General features: G+C 34.4%; 1 pseudogene across 1 annotated transcript in view; it reads left to right on the forward strand.

The window, feature by feature from the left end:
- The window catches only part of LOC125824011 (uncharacterized), a 99,761-nt pseudogene extending 82,177 nt beyond the window's left edge, over positions 1 to 17,584 (forward strand). Inside the window, exon 9 of the transcript XR_007442750.1 lies at positions 17,062 to 17,584. The product of XR_007442750.1 is annotated as an uncharacterized LOC125824011 (transcript). The remainder of the gene's footprint in view (positions 1 to 17,061) is intronic.
- The last annotated feature ends 1,040 nt before the right edge of the window (positions 17,585 to 18,624 follow it).

Below are 18,624 nucleotides of genomic sequence, written 5' to 3' on the forward strand. Positions count from 1 at the left end.
AGTCGGGACAAGACCCACGACATCCTGACTAAACTAAAAAGTAAATGAAATCTTTCGAAACAAGAAAGCTCACCATAGCTAACTCGAACTCCCTGATGTATCAACAAATCTTCTATTGATGATCCTGAATACATGTGTCTGCATCATGAGAAGATGCAGGCCAAATGGCTTAGTACGTGGAATATACGAGCATGTAAGGGAAATTCTAAAACATAAACATAAGCTTGAAACTTGATAAAAAAGAAACATACTTACCTCTTTTCAAACTTACTCAACTCAAGAAATACTCAAGGATACTCAAAACTACTCAAACTTACTCAACTCAGAAGTACTCAAGGATAAGATACTCAACTCAAAGATTTGTTATTTGACTCTGGATACTCAACTCAATATGACTAAACTCATTTCAATATAAAGCAATTTAAAATAAGTGCAATATAAAGAAACAAATTGTTTAAAAACATGTTGTAAACTCTGTGTGTATGTAAGGATACAACATAACTCTGAAATGTATGTAAAAATACAATAAACTAATGTATATAAAATACAATAACTTATGTGGGAGTTTCTCTAACCGACAACCATCACTTAAAAGCTATAGTGATGATATAACATTTTACCTCGCACTGCCAAGGACCATCTTGTACCTTGCCATCGGTATAAGATCTTACTTAACTTAGTGGATCCACTAGCTTAACTTACGTGATCATCTAAAAAGTATGACCCGTTAATACCCATGATGACTACATGGTTTTCATGGAGACTTGATTTAATATGAACTCGCATCCCCACATCGGTGCTCAATACTACTCCCAAAATATACTTTAGCTCATGCTTTTAAAGCAACTTCTTTCTTTACTTTGAGATAATTACTCAATGCTTAGCCCAAAGGCTCTCTTGGAATCATGTTCCCTTTTCTTGCTCAAATGTGTAAAAACATTTATAAACTCTTAGGGAATACTTAGTTCCCTTATAACTTCTGAGAAATGAACTCAACTATTTACTATTTGCTTAACTTGAAACTATCAGTCTTTACGAAGTTAAAACGTTTATAAAAGACTTTACTCTTACGTTTTACTTAACTTCAAAGCTTAAGTCTTAAAACAAAGTTAAAACATTTGTACTAGACTCCTTAAAATATGGTTCATGCCGAATTAGGGACATGAATGACTCAATGCAAGGTTTTGAATAACCATAGATAGAACTCAATACTTGGAACTTAAGAACATCAATAATACTACTCATTAAAAGAATGCTCAACTCAAAGGGTTCATGCGAAATTATAAGCATGAACTTCTTAACTCAAGAACTCAAAGATACTTCTCAAAAGGGCTTAGGAATTCAACACTTAAAGGCTTAAAACTTGAAGATACCACTTCTCTGAAAGATGCTCAACTTACGAAGTTCATATGAAATTATGGGCAAGAAACAACTCGACTCAATGGTCTACATAATAACATGGACTCATGTATACGAATCTTCTCATTCTCTTACTTACTTTCTCAGAACTTAGTTCAAATCGATAGTTGATCTTAAAGGATTCACAATTGAACTCAAAGGTTTACTTGAACTCTACTCTTAACTCTCTCTTGAATGTGAATTATGAATTAAAGAGTTTTGGTTCATGATATGAAGGATCTCATGATGACAAAGTAGATTCATGAATACATTCTCCTCATCCTCATACTCACTTGCTCAAGTCTTGAAGCAAGTTACTAGTAATTGTAGAAGACTCATCAATAAGACTTTAAGGTGCACTTTAAAGAACTCTCAAACTTGACTCTCAACTCTACCTTGAATTTGATTTATGAATTCAAGGTTATGATCATGTTAGAAATGATTTTAGGTGTTTAGAAGTAGCTTAGAGTAGTTAAAATCGAAAAGGAGTGAAGGTGCACTTTAAACGAACTCAAACGGGGTAACCGATGACAAACTGGATGGGGTAGGCAACCCTGGCACTATGGGTGGCGCGGGGAGCCAGCCCCTAAACTTCAGAGGTGGGTTTGGGGAGCTTTGGCAGGCGCATCACGCCAGGCCCCAACCCAGAAAATTCAACAAGTTTCTTTTCTCGTTTTCTCACCCTATTTCGCTTTGATCTCAAGAAATCATTCAAAACCCAACACAACAAGATTTAGAATGAACTTCAAGAACACCTATCAAGAACTCATCAAGAACTCAAATCTTTCAACTTCAAGAATGAAATTTGAGCTGAAAATAACATGTTTGGCGTGTGGGTGAACAAACCCAATACTATGAAAGCTTACATACCTCTTAGGGAATAAACCCATGGTGAAAATCCGCAACAAGGCGCAAGAATCTCGACGAACGCTTGATCCTCTCCTTGTTTCTCCTCTTTTCTCTTCTTATTTTCTCTCAACTAAAACCCTAGGCATAAACTAGGATTATAAAACTGAACCTAATTAGATTATAACCTTAAAATATTACTAAAAGCGAATTCAATCTGATTGGGTAAAGAAAAGACCAACATACCCCTTACTATTTTCGGCTAACTTTCCTTAACTGGGCAGCCTAACTTCAAAAGCCCATATCTCACTCATTCGAACTCCAAACTTAGAAAACTCGGCGGCTTGGAAAGATAATTTAAAGGTCTTCCCTACGGTATGTGGTATCATACCTAATTCATCTTGAGCTAGAAGTTATGGTTGTTTGAAATCGACCCAAAACTCATACGTAGCTTAACTTGCAAAATTTCAGATTTTGCTATTTCCAATTTAGTTCTTTTTCGAACTCAATGTGCTACATCTAGTGAACTTAACACTTAAGAAATTTTAATTCCTCGAAAAAATCCTACTCACAACGAAGGATGGTTCAAGTCTTAGTTCGAAATTTTTTTCAGGGGTGTTACAAATACGATGGAGGGCAACTGGCATCAGTACATTCAATGTACAAGTATGCGAGCTGGAATGCTAAAACAACATAGGCTAGAAAGAATCTGAGAGAAACTGAAGAACTTACCTGGCTCAACTCAACTCAACTCAACATGACTTAACTCATTTCAATATAACGCAGTTTAAAAGCAAGTGCAATATAAAGAAAAGTTGTTTAAAAACATGATATCAACTTTGTGTGTATACAAAGATACAAATAACTCTGAGATGTATTTAAAAATATAAAGAACTGATGTATATAAAAATACAATAACTTTTGTTGGAGTTTCTCTAACCAACAACCATCACATAAGAGTTATAGTGATGATACAACGATCTACCACACGCTGTCAGCGCATCCTATACCTGGCCAAAGGTATAGGACCTAAACTGCCTAATGGATCCACTAGTCAATTTCGAAAAAAGGTTCATCTAAAAAGTATGACCCATTTCTACCTATGATGGCTACATGGTCTTATGGAGATGTGAGTTATCTGACTCATGCCCTCCCCCAATTCAGTGCTCAATACTACTCCCAAAATACGAGCTCTTACGCTTAAAAACATACTTCTTCTGTGATTTGAGATTAGTGCTCAAAACTTAGCCCAAAGGCTATCTTCAAAAACTCAGTTTCCCTGCTTTCTTCATTTAGAAAGCTAATACTCTTTTATGAAAACTAGCCGGAAGGCTCTTTGGAAATCTCAGTTTCTGTTCTTATTTAAATGTGAAAACATTTTAAATCTATTTGGGAATACTTAGTCCCCATATACTTTTGAAGAAATGAAATTCAAACTTTAATCTTTACTCTTTACTCAACTTGAACTTTAAGTCTTAAAACAAAGTTAAAACATTTGGAAAAAACTTTTGGAACACTCTAAGAACTCATCTCGACTTGACTCTTACTTCTCTTGACTTTGATCTTAACTTTCCTTGAATTGGATTATGGATTCAAGGTTCATGATCTCATGTTTATGGATGATTTCATGATGTTTAGTTGTACCTTAGAGTGTTGGAAACATATAGAAAACGTAGGTACATCACTAAGGAACACGTACTACAAGGTGGGGAATAAATGGGGAGAACTGGCGTCACTGGCGCCATGAGATGCGCGGGGCGCTAGCCCTCAAATTTTAGAGGGCAAGTTGTGGCACGATGCGCCAAAGGACAAAGTTCCGAGGAACTTTTGTGGCGTTCTGGCAAGTGTGGCGCACCAAGCCCTTGCCCAGAAAACTCTGATTTTTCTCCTTCTTTTTTCATCTCTAAACCTTTCCAACTTCCATGTTTCTTTCCCCAAACTCTTAAGATCAATAGTACCCTCAACATACAACAGATTTAACTCGAAAATTCACCAAGAAACAAGAATCAAATCAACAAGAGACTTCAACAACACAACCATCAAGAACTCAACGAATTTTCAACAATGTTATTCAAGAACTCACTTTCTTTGTTCGCTGAATTGAAACAAGATTGGCGTGTGGGTGAACTAACCCAATACTATGCGATCTCACATACCTTGTAGGGATCACCACCGACAAAATCCACAAGCAAAGCTCTAAGAATCGACGAATCTTGAACGTTCTTCTTCTTTCTCCTCTTTTTTTCTCTTATCTCAAACCCCTAACCTTTTTTCTAAAAGCGTAAACTGAATCCTATCATTTTAGACCCTTAAAAATATTACTAAAACGAATTAAAATAAAACGGTAAGAAAATACCAAACTACCCTTTAAAAATCCGGATTGGACTTTCTTTAATCCAATAGCCCAACTTCCCAAGGGCATATCTCACTCATAAAAACTTGGAATCGTGCAAACTTGGAAGCGTTGGAAAGATCGTTCCAAGAGATTTCCAACCATATCTGGAATTACTCCTAACTCATCCTGAGCTAGGAGTTATGGTCGTTTGAAGTTGACCAAAAACTCACTTTTTCCTAACTTAGCCAAATTTCCAGATTTTCATTCTTTCCAAAAATGATTATTTCCAATTATTAGCTTTTTCCTAGTTATTTCAAATTGCGAGATGTTACAGTATGATCTAGGGTTCATAGAATTGTTAGTAATCCGGGTAATTAGTAATTGTTTATTGATTCCCGTTTTATTATGATTGTTTTCAGACCAAGAACAAGCGGAACGAATCCGAAAAGGGAAGGATCAAGTTTCTTATGGTTTCAAGCTTGTTTCGAGGTAGGTGATGGTTGTGATCTAACCAGTACACTGTGGTTGTGTACTGATATTGCACTTGCTCTTTTTTTGTTGAGTACGGGACATTTCAAGCGGCTACTGACAGACCTTGCTTAGAAGATCAGTGATCGCTTGAATTCAAGGGTGAGCCAATTCTTTCAGGCTGACATGAGTTCTTTTTCGTCTAGGTCCACCATTTCGAACTTAGACTTGTTCTAGTTAGTGTTAGTTCATTAGATTGGGGTTGTATCACTTCTTGTTTAGACTTGTCGAACTTTAGACGTTTTGGTACATTGACTTTCAGGCTCTAGGTTATTTCTTCCGCATTGTTTAGTTGTTAGATCTTTTGAAAGTTTATGGGAACTTCAGTCTTTAGCTATTTAATTTGCTTCTGTAACTTAAATGCTTTAGTTTTTGGTTTAGTTGCTTGGCTTGGGTTGTAGTAGTGGTTCTCCCACCGGAGGGTTAGTGTAGGTGTCAATCACGACGGTCTAGGTCGTGACATATTTTTTAGCAAAATAGATGGATGAATGGTATTTTTAGACCTTTTCCTATAGATGAAGAGTATTTTTGGCCCTTTTCCGTTTATTGAATTACCCGTCTATGTAGCCTTACTGTATAACTTTATCCTTCACAACTAAGAAATCGATCGATAATTATTGGGGTATATATATAGAACAGGTTATTTTAGGTTTTTGAATTAAATTAAATTATTTTTGTTGAAAATTTTAATTTATAAACTAATAAAAATTAACAAATCTTGGGTTTCTTTTTGTTTTTTGGATTTTCGGATTATTTCGATAAAGTATTCATACAAACATATGAGTAATTAATTTGTGCTTTAAATTTTTTTTAGTCCGACCAAAATATAATTATCTGCGGTATTTTTTAATAAAACACACAAAAATATGAGATAATGAGTGATGACACTAAAATTTTCAACAAAAAATAATAATGAAATCGCATAAATAAAATTTTGTAAATTAATAACTCATAATGAAAATTATCATAATTTAAAAGTATTAAATAAGTCTAATAAATATTAAACATGACTAAACATTAAAGAAAAATTAAAATAAGGATATGTATTTTAATTATCTAAACCAGCGTAAAACAAAAGAACAAATACTCAACATTATTCTCATTCTTTGTGTTGAATTGATTTTATTTTTTGTTATCATTGGTATTGATTTGATTTTGATTTGAGTTTTATTAGCGTTACTAATATTTATTGAATATAACTTTTATTGGACCATTCAAATTTTAAGTCCAAACATGAAATAATATGTTAAAAGATAGTAAAAATTATGAAAAAAATTAAAGTATAAGAAATATTTATAAATTAAACTATATCAAAGTAAATTATATTATGTATAAAATAAATTTTAATAAATTATATATGTAATGTCGAATTGATTTACTCTTGAATTAACTTTTTTTAGTTATAATCAAACCAATCTGAATATAATAAAAAAAATTCCAATACCAAATCAATTCAAACCAAACTACTAATCAAATTTCTATCCAATTTAACTTAATTACTACCTCCTCTGTTCCTTATTAATTAATTATTTTTTATTTTGTACGGTGTTTAAGAAATCATAAATAAAAAGACAATTTTATTAATTCGCCCTTAAAATGTTTTGGAGATTTTATAAAAAAAAATGTGAACACTTTCAAAAAGAATTAATTGCAAGAATAATATAGGAAAATTTTAATTAATGCTTTTTTGATTTAGTAAGGTAATCAACTAATATGAAATAACTATTTTTAGTATAATGATCAACTAATATAAGGACGGATGGAGTATACCCAAGTGCAAGGACGGCCTAATTTTATCAAGCTATTAATTATAAGAAATAATCAAAAGTCTAAAGTTTCGAATGGTTAAAGTAATTTAGCTAAACTTGGTAACCTAAGCGCTTCTAAGAGTTTTTAGATTATTTTTCGTATGATCATTCAATTAGCATTATAATTTCAAGAATAATTTTTTTATTATTTCAACTTTCTTAAAAAAAAAAAAAACATAACTATTTTTAGATAAAAATTACTAGTTAAGTGAAAATCTGATATTAACTCGACACTTCAACTTTGTATTTCACAATTGAAGAGCCAAGTTTTCTATCTCTTCCTTCTCATTTATATTTCACAATTGGAATTTCGAGAGTTGGTAACCTTAGCACATCTACTTTGGATTTAACCTGCTTAGATTGACTTTTTTTCAAGTGCTTTTAGATAAAATAATTTTAAAGCAGTGTCGTAGTGTTTAAATAAGTTTAAAAAGTGTTAATCAGCACTTAGCTAAATTGATAAAAATAAGTCAAAAATCATATACGAAAATTTGTAACTTCTAATTTTTGACTTATAAATCAAAAGTGAAAAGCCAATCAAAACATACTAGTATTTCCGATTGACAAAAGGATAGTTACTGATAATTCAAACGGCTACAAAGCGTATTGGGAAAAGCTAATTGATTTTGGTGGCAAATAAGTGCTTTAAAATTCTAGAAGAAGTTATTTTATAGAAGTTGAAAAAATAGCTTTTTGCCAGAAACATTTTTGGAACATTTATCAAGTAAGAATTACTGTAAAATATTGATAAAAGTATTTTTTTTTAAAAAAAATATTGATTAGTCAGATTCAAACAAGAGCTATATAAGAAAATTTATTAGTCAAATACTTTCTCCGTTCATTTTTACTTCTCACAATTTGATTTGACATACTTATTAAGAAAACAATTATAGATATAGGTATTTTATCACATTATCTCTACTAAATGGTGTTTAGTATTAGGTTTTGAAAACTGATTTGAAGATATTTATGCTGAAGGTAAAACATGGAAAAAAATAATTATTTTTTCTTGATACGTCAAAATGACAAGTAAAAATGAAACTATATTTAGAAATAAAAATGACAAGTAAAAATGAACTAAAGAAATACAAATAATTGTTATATAAAAAATTGATTAGTCAAATATAAACAACTGCTCAATAAGGAACAAATTTGTCATTTTTTTTGTTTTATTTGATCACCCGTTTGCTATAAATAGGTGAAGGAGGACAGACACTCCTCACCCCAAAATTAAAAGAAAACAAGGTACTAATTAATTATCCATAAAGGCAGTTAAAAAAGATGTTAGTTTCCTAGCCTACTTGCTTGTTGTAGGTTAGTTAGTTTTCTCTTTAAATTCTTCTTTAATACATACACAAGTAGTGTTATATATGTTTTTCCTTAATATGTGTACCATATATTTGTTGCAGGATTAATGTGTCTCCTTCTAAGCGCGACAATAGACCATGATCATGACGACGACCACAAACATCACGATGATCATGATCCCAAACCCAAGTCTTGTACTGTCCCGCTCCGAGCCTAAATCCTGAACGGGACTGGCACTCGAGAACCATTGATGGCTTCAAGCGAACCCTTGCCCTGGCTTACATACTCAGCGGAAGACTTAAACATAAAAAACATAACCCATGCAATAACTTAAGAGATAATAACTTTGCCAAAATGGCAACTCAAGTCTACGTATACAACTTAAATGAATAAGACTAAAGAACTATAACTATCCGTCTATGAAGCCTCTAAACAATGAGGGATGTAGGGACAAGACCCCCGATCATCCTAACAACTGAAATACCAGAAAGCAAAGTAAAAGGAGGCCTCTGGAATGCAAGGAGGCTCACCAACTGACTCTGAGTGCTCAATTGGATCAACGGGGCCCTCGATGTTGATCCTGATTACATGTGCATGCATCATAAAACGATGCAGGCCAAATGGCATCAGTACATTGAATGTACGAGTATGCGAGGGGAATACTAAACATAACATAAGCTTGAGAGTAATCTGAAAGAAACACTTACCTTGGCTTTACTCAACTCATGAACAACTTAACTCAATATAAAGCCATAAAATACATGCAATCTATAAAAAGCTTTTAAAGAAGTAGGAAGCAACTCAGTTCGTTAAAGAAATGCAATAACAAACTCAACTTTACTCATGTAATAAAGTATTATAGTTGATGTGGGAGTTTCCCTAACCGACAACCACCAATATCAGCCAAAGTGGTGATACAGCGTCTTGCCCACACTGCCAGAACTGTCATATATTTTGTCGTCACATAAAACGTTTTAACTAAGTGGATCCACTAGTCTATGCTAAAAAGAACTTAAGGAATCATCTAAAAAGTATGATCATTTACTACTCATGATGACTACATGGTTTATAGAGACTTGAGTTATTATGAACTCGCATCCCCATATCGATGCTCAATACTACTCCCAAAAATATACCTAGCTCATATGTTTTTTAATCAAAACTTCTTTCTTTGGGTTGAGATAATTACTCGAAACTTAGCTTAAAAGCACTCTTGGAATCTATATTCCCTTTCTTGCTCAAATGTGAAAACATTTCTAACTCTTGGGAATACTTAGTTCTGTATAATCTTTGAAGAAAGCAACTTTTACTCTTACTCTATACTCAACTCAAAGCTTAAGTCTTAAAAACAAAGTTAAAATGTTTGTAAAAGACTTTTGAAAAACTTTATGAACTTCTCTTGACTTGATTCTTAACTTTCCTTGAATTGAATTTATGGATTAAAGGATTGTCATTTGTAATAGGAAGATATCATGATGTTTAGGATTGTTTTTAGATAGCTAAACATGAGAAAAAATCAAGAAATCACTGTTTGGAAACAAGTCCGTGATGCGCAGATGCATTTAAATATTTTGATCGCGAAATTTATTTTTGAAATAAAGGAGTTTGCATCCCAACCACGATGCGGAGGTGGTTTTCGTTCACTAGGGGAGCAAGTCTGCGACGCGGACATGCGTGCCAAAACCTGCTCGACTTTTTCCTTCTTCGTTTTCTCACCGCAATATGCCTAAATCCTTTTCTTTTTCTCAATCCCTCTATAGATTCAAATGCCCAGTATATATACACAAGAATCTAACTCATAACAACTCTTAAATCGACACGATTCCATCAAGAACTCCACTATCCCATCAAATCTCAAGAACTAAAGCAACTTCAAGAACGTAATTCAAGAACATCATACTTTCAACTTTCTAGAAACGAATTTCGCTAAAACAAACATGATTGGCACGTGGGTGAATGAAGCCAACGCCATGAAAGTCTCACATACCTTGTAGGATTTAATCCTTGGCGAATTCCACAACCAAAATCACAAGAATTTGACGAATCTTGAGTTTCTCTTCTCCTTTCTCTTTTTTTCTCTTCTCTCAAAGCCCTAGCGTATTTCTTAATTGCGTAAAATGAACTAACTCAATTTAGACCCCAAATAATTTACTAAAAATGGATTTAATTAATTGGGTAAGGAAAAGACTAAACTACCCTTCAAAAATCTGGATTAAACTTTCCTTATTTGAACAGCCCAACTTCAAATGGGAATATCTTACTCATACAAACTCGGAATCGTGTAAACTCGGCAGCGTTGGAAAGATTATTCCAAGATATTTCCCATGATATATTGAAACACACCTAACTCATCCTGAGCTAGGAGTTATGATCGTTTGAAGTTGACCAAAAACTCAACCTGACATACTTAACAAATTTTCCAGATTTTTATTCTTTCCCAAAATGACTATTTCCAATTTTCAACTTCTTTCTAGTCCTTTCAATTAGAGAGATGTTACAATATCTCCCCCTTGGAAACATTCGTCCTCGAATGAGATTACTCTTACTAGATTAAGGGTGTAACATCTAACATTCAGCTCAAACACCCAACAAGCAATGCAAATACAACATGACAACTTTTAAATTAAAGAGTACTAAGAAGAGAATTAGTACCTTGATATGGAATTTCTCCGGTCTCTTCTTCATATCCTCTTCAACTTCCCAAGTAGCTTACTCAACAAACTGGTTCCTCCAAAGAACTTTGAATAATGCTACATCCTTAGTCCTCAACTTGCGAACTTGACGATCTAGAATCTAAACCAGAATCTCCTCATAAGATAAGTTATCCTTGATCTTGATATCTTCAGTTGGTATGATCAAAGAAAGATCTCACATGCACTTCTTCAACATGGAAATATGAAATACCGGATGAACCGCGGATAACTCTTGTGGTAGTTCCAACTCATAAGCTACATTACCAACCCTTTTGGATATTCTGTAAGGGCCAATATACCGGGGACTAAGCTTCCCCTTCTTACCAAATCTCATAACACCCTACATGAGTGAAGGTTTCAAGTATACACAATCATCTAATTCAAACTCTAACTCCTTTCTCCTAACATTAGTGTAGAATTTCTGACGACTCTGCGCCATTTTCAACCTTTCTTGAATAACTTTCATTTTATCCATAGCTTGATAAACTAAGTCTGGTCCTATTAACCTCGCTTCGCCAACTTCAAACCACCCAATTGGAGACCTGCATCTTCTCCCATAAAGAGCATCAGAGGGAGTCATTTAGATGCTAGCATGGTAACTATTATTGTAAGCAAACTCAATGAGAGATAGGTGATCCTCTCAATTACCCTTCAATCACACAATCTACCTTGATACCTCAAAACACCATCTCCCGCTTGTTCAAAAGCCATCACTTTTTTGCTTATGAACACTTGCCTTTAATTCAAGCAATAAAGGATCTTGGTCTTGCTTCTCTTTTACTTATGACACTAGTGATGATTCAGCCCCATTCATTACCACTACTCCTCCTACTGTGGAATCCATTAGTCAAACTTCTAGTCGTGCAAGTTTATGCACCTCTTTTGCTAACTCTTTCTTATATTCCTCAAAATGGGCAATACTATCCATAGATAACCTGATCAAGGCATCAGCAACAACATTAGCCTTACTTGAGTGATAAAGAATACTCATGTCATAATCCTTTAGTAATTCTAACTATCTCTTTTGTTTGAGATTAAGTTGTTTCTGAGTAAACACATATTGAATACTCTTGTAATCAATGAACATATCCACATGAACACCATAAATATAATTGCACCATATTTTCATGTCTGGAGGCACAAGCTATAATTTTGTCATTCTGCATCAACACACAACCCAATAAAACTCTAGACGCATCACAATACACAGCAACCTTGAGTACCTTCTGGTAAGGTCAATACGGGGGCAGTAGTCAACCTTGTTTTCAATTCCTGAAAGCTTTTCACACAAGCTTTAGACCATTGAAATTTCACTGTTTTCTGAGTTAACTTAGTCAAAGGGGATGAAATAGATGAGAACTCCTCTACGAACCTTCTATAATAGCCAGCCAAACCCAAGAAAATCCTAATATCAATTGGAGATGTGGGTCTTGGCCAATTTTGCACTGTCTCTATTTTCTGGGTATCAACTTTATTTTCCTCTCCACACACAATGTGGCCTAAGAATGCCACAAACTCAAACCAAAACTTACACTTAGAGAACTTGGCATATAACTATTTATCCTTTAAAGTTTGGAGAACTATTCTAAGATGACTAGCATGATCTTCTTCATTCCTCGAATAGATTAGTGTGTCATCAATGAAGACGATAACAAACATATCTAAGTAAGGTTTGAATACTCTATTCATAAGGTCCATGAATGATGCAGACGCATTGGTCAAACTAAAGGACATGACCAGAAACTCATAATGACCATAACGGGTTCTAAAAGTTATCTTTGGAATATCACATTCCCTTACTCTCAACTGATGGTAGACTGATCTGAGGTCTATCTAAGAGAAACACGTAGTTCCTTGAAGCTGATAAAAAAGATCATCAATTTTCAAAAGAGGATATTTGTTCTTGATGGTAACCTTGTTCAACTGACGATAATCTATACACATTCGAAGGGAACCATCTTTCTTCCTCACAAACAAGATCGGAGCTCCCCAAGGTGAGACACTTGGTCGAATAAAACCCTTATAAAGGAGATCTTTCAGCTGCTCTTTTAGCTTTTTCAACTCTGCTCGTGTCATTCTGTATGGTGGAATAGATATAGGACGAGTATCTGGAAGAATGTATATACCGAAGTCTATTTCTCTCTCAGGAGGGACTTCGGGAATATCATCTGGAAAGACTTATGGAAATTTTTTTACTACTGAAACTGCCTGAATAGGAGGTATCTCAACACTAGACTCATTAACTCGGACTAAGTGATAGACACAACCCTTAGAAACTAACTTACTTGCCTTAAGGTACGAAATAACACGACCCTTAGGCATTGTTGAACTGTTTTTCCACTCTATAACTGGCTCACTGGGGAAACTGGAACTTGACTACTCGATTTCTACAATCAACTGAGACATGACCGACATGAAGTAAGTCCATACCAAGAATGACATCAAAATCTACCATGTTTAACTCAACTAAATCAGCCATGGTGCTCTTGTGATTAATGGAAACGGGAATATCATGATAAACTCTCTCTACTAGAATAGACTCACCAACAAGTGTAGAAACACTGAAGGGCTCACTAAGTTGCTCAGGAAGAACATTAAAATTTATCGCAACATACGAAGTTACAAAGGATAAACTCGCTCCTAGATCTAGCAAAGCATAGACATTAAAGTTAAAGACTTGGATCATACCAGTGACAACATCTGGCGAATCCTCTTGCTCTTGGCGACTAGTGATGGCATAAAGACGGTTTGATCCTCCGTCTGCCCCTGAAGTAGCTTATTTAGATACAGTTATGTCTGGTGGGGCAACTGAATAAGACTGGGCTTTATTGCCCCCATTACCATTACCCTGCTTGTTTTTTGGACACTCTCGCATAAAATGACCATTCTTGCCACACTTGAAGCAACTAGTGGAGCCATCACGACACATCCCTGAGTGGTTCCTACCACACTTAGGACATGCAGGAGTCACATTACCTCCTTGTGCAACACTACCTTGAGATTGTGCAGGTCTAGCTCTTAAGTGTTGTGAATTCTGACTATTGTACTCACATTTGTTTCTTAGTGCAGGTGCACTAGCAGATGATGGAGCAGGTCGTTTTTGCTTCTATTGGAAAGAAGATCGGTTCGCATTACTCTTTTACTGCCCGGACTCATTCCTGAATGCCTTAGCCCTGTTATTTTTAAACTATTCGCTACCCCTCAGCTTGTCCTTCTCAACTTGTTGCACATGGATCATCAGTCTTGCTATGTCCATGTCACCTATTAGTATGACTATCTTACCTTCCTTACTTGATAGACGAGACAACCCAGCAATAAACAGATTAATCTTACTCCTCATATTGGCAACCATCTCCGGAGCATAACGGGAAAGTTGGGTAAACTTCAGATTGTACTCATGAACACGCATAGATTCCTGCTTAAGAGTGAGGAATTCTTTTACCTTTGTTTCTCTTAGCTCACGGGGAAAGAAACGTCCCATGAAGGCATTCTCAAACATAGCCCAGCTCACAATCAGTTACGCGCAAGAACGAGTTAGAAAGAAACTTTATAGAAATGAACTTTATCGCACGAAATGAGAAAGAAAGAAATTAGATAATTTCCTAAATGTTGCAGCCTTCTAATTATAGATGTGGCGCGCTTTACACCGATAACTAAGACTCTACAGACACGGCTTCATAGACTCCCTAGGACTCTTGAACTCTATGCTCTGATACCAAGTTTATCACTCCCCGAGCCTACACTTTGGGCGGGACTGGCACTCGAGAACCATTAAAGGCCCCAAGCAAACCCTTGGCCTAGCTAGCTTACTCAGCAGAAGACTTAAACATAAGAAACATAACTCATGCAATAACTTAAGAGATAATAACTTTGCCAAATGGCAACTCAAGTCTTAAACGTATACAACTAAAATAAATAAGACTAAAGAACTATAATTACCCGTCTATAAAGCCTCTAAACAATAAGGTATGTCGGGACAAGACCCCCGATCATCCTAACAACTGAAATACTAGAAAGCAAAGTAAAAGAAGTCATCTGGAATGCAAGAGGCTCACCAACTGACTCTGAGTGCTCAACTGGATCAACAGGGCCCTCGATGTTAATCCTGACTACTTGTGTCTGCATCATGAAACGATGCAGGCCAAATGGCATAAGTACATTAAATGTACAAGTATGCAAGGGGAATACTAAACATAACATAAGCTTGAGAGGAATCTGAAAGAAACACTTACCTTGGTTTTACTCAACTCATGAACAACTTAACTCAATATAAAACAATAAAACACATGCAATTTATAGAAAGCTTTTAAAACAGTAGAAAGCAACTCAGTTCATTAAAGAAATGCAATAACAAACTCAACTTTACTCATGTAATAAAGTATTATAGTTTCTGTGGGAGTTTCTCTAACCGACAACCATCACTATGAGCCTAACTGGTGATACAGTGTCTTGCCCACGCTGCCAGAATTGTCTTATACTTTGCCATCATATAGGACGCCTTAACTAAGTGGATCCACTAGTCTATGCTAAAAAACACTTAAGGAATCATCTAAAAAGTATGATCATTTACTACTCATGATGGCTACATGATTTATGGAGACTTGAGTTATTATGAACTCGCATCCCCATATTGGTGCTCAATACTACTCCCAAAAATATACCTAGCTCATATGTTTTTTAATCAAAACTTCTTTCTTTGGGTTGAGATAATTACTCAAAACTTAGCTTAAAAGCTCTCTTGGAATCTATATTCCCTTTCTTGCTCAAATGTGAAAACATTTCTAACTCTTGGGAATACTTAGTTCTGTATAATCTTTGAAGAAAGCAACGTTTACTCTTACTCTTTACTCAACTCAAAGCTTAAGTCTTAAAAACAAAGTTAAAACGTTTGTAAAAAACTTTTGAAAAACTTTATGAACTTCTCTTGACTTGATTCTTAACTTTTTAACTTGACTCTTAACTTTCCTTGAATTGAATTTATGGATTCAAGAATTGTCATTTGTGATAGGAAAGATCTCATGATGTTTAGGAGTGTTTTTAGATAGCTAAACATGAGAAAAGATCAAGAAATCACTGTCTGGAAACAAGTCCGCGTCGCGGAGATGCATTTAAATATTTTGATCGCAAAATTTATTTTTGAAACAGAGGAGTCCGCATCCCAACCGCGATGCGGAGGTAATTTTTGTTCACTAGGGGAGCAAGTCCGCGACACGGACATGCGTGCCAAAACCTGCTCGACTTTTTCCTTCTTCGTTTTCTCACCCCAATTTGCTTAAATCCTATTATTTTTCTCAATCCCTCTATAGATTCAAATGCCCAGTATATATACACAAGAATCTAACTCAAAACAACTCTTAAATCGACACGATTCCATCAAGAACTCCACTATCCCATCAAATCTCAAGAACTAAAGCAACTTCAAGAACGTAATTCAAGAACATCATACTTTCAACTTTCTAGAAATGAATTTCGCTAAAACAAACATGATTGGCACGTGGGTGAACGAACCCAACGCTATGAAAGTCTCACATACCTTGTAGGATTTAATCCTTGGCGAATTCCACAACCAAAATCGCAAGAACTAGACGAATCTTGAGTTTCTCTTCTCCTTTCTCCTCTTTTCTCTTCTCTCAAAGCCCTAGCGTATTTCTTAGTTGCGTAAACTGAACTAACTCAGTTTAAACCCCAAATAATTTACTAAAAACGGATTTAATTAATTGGGTAAGGAAAAGACTAAATTGCCCTTCAAAAATCCGGATTAGACTTTCCTTATTTGGACAGCCCAACTTCAAATGGGAATATCTTACTCATACGAACTCGGAATCGTGCAAACTCGGCGGCGTTGGAAAGATTATTCCAAGATCTTTCCCACGATATCTGGAAACACACCTAAATCATCCTGAGCTAGGAGTTATGGTCGTTTGAAGTTGACCAAAAACTCAACTTGGCATACTTAACAAATTTTCCAGATTTTTATTCTTTCCAAAAATGACTATTTCCAATTTTTAACTTCTTTTTAGTCCTTTCAATTAGTGAGATGTTACATGTACCAAAGAATGTGGTAATTTTAGCTATGCAATATGTCCACGTTCCGAAGGAAATCCAAGAAACCCCATATGTACCACATGTTGTGCAGGCTACAAAGGTTGCAACTATTATAGCGCTAACGGAACTTTCATTTGTGAAGGAAAATCTGACCCAAGAAAGCCAAACGAACATTGTCCCAAGGAATGTGATTATAAAATTGTTTATTCAAAAGGACCGACTATAATTAAACCCACTGGATGCACCACATGTTGCACGGGGTACAAGGGTTGTTACTATTACGGTAAAGACAACAAGTTTGTGTGTGAAGGACAGAGTGATGAACCCAAGGCTTGTACTCAAAAATGTGACCCTAAAGTTGCTTACGTGACTTGCCCACCTGAATCAACAAAACTTACTCGAGTTTGTGTCAATTGTTGTACCGCAAAACCAAGATGCAAACTCTATGGTCATGATGGATCTTTAATTTGTATCGGAGGTGTTAAAGGTCATTATCCTTATTAATATGTATGAAATAAAAGCATGATTATATACTTATCATTGTCATGCTAATCGCTGTAATGTGGGCAATGGAGCTTTTTCCACCACTTGCGCAATAAATTAATAAAATCTTTTACTTTGAACTCTAGTATTTCTTTTTTTTCGTATCAATTTGTTTGATCTACTTTTTATTTTCATTTGTTTAAAAAGAAATGATCATTTCCTTTTTTAGCAACTCTTTAATTTTAACTTTACATATGACATGTTTAAGATCATAAAATTTTATTTTATTTTTTTTACTTTCTTCAATTTCATACCAAGTCAAACTATGCCAAATAAATTGAAATGGAGGAAGTATACTAGCCAACTAGTTTATTTAGGGATCGTTTGGTAGAGTGTTTTAGTAAAAATAATGCATAAATTATTTTTGCTAATACATTCTACCATATTCGTTAAAATTTTCAGCTAGATTCTTCCGTCCTCCCATTTCCAGCTACACAACCTCTCCCATGAAAACGGGGAAGAATCATTTACACATCATATTATGTTATTTGTTTTTGCACAAGTAATACATTACTCCTAGATTTCCCAATAAACGAAATGAATTGTTATTTATTTTTGCACAATCAATTTTAATCTATCATAACATGTTGGTTGCCATTTTTATGAAGTTATCAAATAATTACCTAAGAAATCCATCGATAACCATTGGGATATATATGGATCGGATTGATTAAGGATTTTCAAATACTAAATTAGATTATTTGTGTTGGATTTTTAAATATATAAATCAAAACAAATTAACAAATTTCAGGTTTCTTTTGGTTTTTCGGGATTTTGGATTATTTCGATAAAGTATTCATACAAACATATAATTAACCGTGCATCAAATATTTCGTTAGTCATACCAAACTACAACCATCTAAGGTGTTCTTTAAAAAAATAACACAAAAATTTGAGACGAGTGATGACACTAAATATTCAACAAAAAATAATAATGACAATAATAATAAAATCGCATAAACAAATATTGTAAATTAATAAGTTATAATGAAAATTATCATAATTTAAAAGTACTAAATAAGTCTAATAAGTATTAACTACATGACTAAACATTAAAGAAAAATTAAAATTAGGATAGTTGTATTTTAATTGTCTAAATGTAAAACTAAAGAACAAATAT

Source organism: Solanum verrucosum, unplaced genomic scaffold (genome assembly GCF_900185275.1).
Source record: "Solanum verrucosum unplaced genomic scaffold, falcon-dt-bn FXZP01000088.1, whole genome shotgun sequence".
NCBI lineage: Eukaryota > Viridiplantae > Streptophyta > Magnoliopsida > Solanales > Solanaceae > Solanum > Solanum verrucosum.